We start from the raw sequence: 3,627 nt of genomic DNA on the forward strand, positions 1-3,627 counted from the left end.
ACATTTTTTATCACTTGACAGCTGATTCCACCCGCTGAGAAGAAGCTCTGCTGTCTACAGCCTTGATTCAGCACAGCGGGAGGAAAATGGCCTATGACAACCACACTACACATCTAAAACTCTTTACAACCATAAAAAGGTAGGAGGAGAAACGGGGATTGAGCAGAGCTGCCACTTATAAAAAGTTAAAGGAGCATTCTTGAGAAGAGAGTGGGATTTGCAAGAAAACCAGGATGTGCATTTCTTTTCATCTCCAGCCTGCATCTGTGGAAGACGCGAAGGAAGAGGAGAATAGGGAAGTCATGCAGTAAGAGCATTACATGCTTTCTTTTACCGGGAAGCTTCTGCCAGACTACCAGCATGCTTTCTTTTTTATCATGACAGCTATGTAATATTAATAGCATTTACTAGCTGAGAAATGCACAGTTACCCCTCAGAAACACAGCTGCAAAGCCAAAGATAAATCAGACCCAATTTCTTAAAGAAACAAATTGCGAATTTTATGTTTGAGATAACACGTGGACACATAGATTAAAAGCTGTAACTGTAAGCAACGGGATCTTTTTCCCAGCAGACTGCATGCAGGCCTGCAAATGAGAACAGTTTATTACAATAACCTGGGTTTCAACGCAGCCACCAGGTGTGGCTGGTGGCTTTCTCCATGTGGCTAGCAGTAAGGCGGTTCCTACCCCACGGTTTTTTATTAGCAGGGGGCACCATTGTTGTAGAAGGGGTTTTACAAGTAGATTTCAAAACACCTCACAAGGGAAGTGCAGCTCCTGTGCCCATTATCCTCCCTGGGGACCCGAGGCAGAGACACAAAGGGACTTGCCCGAGATTATTCCCCCTAAAATGACCACACTGCTGGGAAAAATTCACAAACCTCTGGAACAACTGCCTGTCCCTGCACCCGAGGGGCCAGGCTTTTCACCTGGCTGTGACACAGCCGGGATGTGTCAGCCCTGCAGGGAGATCACAGCGCTTTTCTTGCCCGTCAGGAAAAAAGAGGCTCCTGGGTGCTGACTGTGGTGACAGCTTGCGGGGAGGGGGCTGCTGGAAACCGCTCCCAGGAGCATCCCGGGAGCGCGGCGCTGAGCTGGGGGCTTGCCCGTTGGTTGTAACGTGCATTTAGGTGCAATCGCTACAAATGAGAGATGTGAGGCTGGTGTCTGTCCTTCCCCGGGGACTGAGGAGAAAGGGAGTAGCGGTAGCAGGGGGGGAAGCAAGTAAAGAAACCATCCGAAGGGAGAGGGCTGTGTACGGGGAAGGCAGCGGCGGGAGGTGAAGGAACCGCGACATGGTGAGAGACGTCCCGGCTCCGAAAGCTGCTCTGCCCGGGCCTCCTCCGGCACCTCCGGCCCGGCCGCCGCGGGAAGCGCAGGTGGGTGTGGGCGGCCCGGACCCCCAGCGCGGACAGCCCGGACCCCCAGCGCGGACGGCCGGGGCCGGCCCGGCGGCACCGTTGGCGCAGGCACCAGCAGAGGGCGCCCCGGCCCTTCCCGGCCGCCAGCGCCCCCCGCCCGGCGCCGAGCGCGGCTGGGCCCGATCCCCGCGGGAGGGCGGCACGCGGCTCCCGGCCCAGGCGCCCCTGGCGAATGCCGGGCCCTGCGCCGCGCCGGGGAAACCTCGCCTGGGAGGAGAGGGTGCGCGGGCCGGGCTGGGGGTGACAGTGGGCCAGGAGGCCCCAGGCTGCCGCTGCGGCTCCGCCAGCGGGTGTGGCCCCGCGGCCCTCCCCCCGCCGCCCCCCGCGTTGCTCCCGCCGGGCGCTGCAGGGGCCCAGCCCGCCCTGCCGGCGAGGGGCCGCTCAGGCTCAGCCCTACAGGCCCGTGCTCGGTGGCCAACACCCCCGCAACGGAGCTCACCCCCCGCCCCACCGCCGGCGGGCCAGCGTAGCAGCCTCCATCCCTGCTCTTTCGGTTCACTTCGTGGGACGGGAAAGAAACCTTCTGCGTGGCTTGTCCGGGTGGGCACGTCTGCCCGCAACTGCCCTGCCCTGCCCCCTCCCCACCAGGGCTCCGTGCCGCTCACCTGAGGCTGCCACCACGGGGCTGTCCCGCGCAGGGAGGCTGCCCCCGAGCCAGTGGTGACCAGTAAATCCCAGTATTCCCGGTAAAGCACCGCATGTCTCTCGCAGACAGGCTGATGTGGACGCAGCCCCTGACTCGGAACGCCCAGTGGCAGGTGGAGGGCTAGAACAGCTCCGGAGGTGCCGCAAACCTTATGGAGGCTGACCTGTCAGCAACTGGAGGTAGCCTGTTTTAGAGCATCAGTCCCACTTAAAAACACCACCTGTGAGACAAAGTACGTGTGTGACGTATAGAAGACCCGTAGATAGACCTAGGCTGATTCCTTGTGGCCAGGGGCAAAGATGCTATGTCGAGTGGACTTTGGCTAGAACAAGCCCTAACCAAGCTGACACAGGAATGGGAACACATGAGGCCCTTGGTGTTGGTCCAGAACACCTGCTGCCAGTTCTCCAACTCGGGACAGGTGCTTACAGGAAAGATAGCATTTCTGACAAAGTTTCTACCTCCTCCTAAACCCTAGATATGCCAAATTCACCAGGCAAAGGTCAGGCATTTCTCACATGTTGTATTCTTCATATTTCCAATGGATTTTTTTTCAGTCAGCGGTCAGAAAAATGTGCTAAAGACAAGGCTAATACTTCATGGCTCTTACCCACCTCTCCCTTCATCAATACAAAAGCTGGTATTCCCAACCATGTCTGAACCCTCCTAGTGCATCAGGCTACCTCCCAGGTGCCTGGCAGGCCACAATCTGCTCTTCTTCTCCTAGCTCCCGTCTGCCACCGAAGGCACATAACATCGCAATCTGACAACCATGCAAGTTGCCAAAATCCTACCCAATGTGAGCCAGCATGTCCTGAATTCAGTGTAGATCTTCCTATTAGCTTCAGCCAGCATAGATAAGAAAGCCTCTCTGCTGCTGAAAGTCTTCCAAGTCAAAGGGCTTTTACCCCCACGTGAGCAGCTCCTATCCATCGTAAGGCTGTTCCCAGAACTGGACACTTGGTAAGTGCAGTGACTGGAGAGTTAAACAGAAGCAGCCTTGTGGCACTCAGAAAGCTGCTTGGACCAAGCAATTTCCAAGAGTGTTGAGTACATCTGAAGAAATCAGAGCACTGACAGGAGAAGCGGTTAGGTCCAAATTATTATCCGAGGCCAAAGGTAGTAAGAGTCCTGGAGCCAAGCTGCTGGCTCTGTCTTAGCAATAGCTTACTACTCTCTTCTGCCTTCTTAAAAGCATGGAGGAAAGCTGCCATGCACAAACATTTTTATCATTGTCTCTCAATACCCAAAGTAACTGACACAGCAAGAAGAAACCTCTCCACAGAGACCATGCAGTCCTGAAGCACAGTTTGGAAATAGCTGTCAGGCTTCATGAATAAAAAGTGAATTACAAAGTGCATTAAGAGTATCACCGTGTCAGCTAATACCCTACTAAGGGTTTCTGGCTTTCTCACAGACATCAGATACAGAAAAGATCTTATTAAGCCTAGCTCATCCCTGGGGAACACAGCAGGATTAGTCTCTGTAGGATCAGCGCAAGTGCTTTGTTTCACCTAGGCAGGAGACAGCTGTGATTTCCATCTGCAGGGTCCTAAGG

The sequence above is a fragment of the Falco naumanni genome, chromosome 7, assembly GCF_017639655.2.
Source record: "Falco naumanni isolate bFalNau1 chromosome 7, bFalNau1.pat, whole genome shotgun sequence".
NCBI classification, from domain to species: Eukaryota; Metazoa; Chordata; class Aves; order Falconiformes; family Falconidae; genus Falco; species Falco naumanni.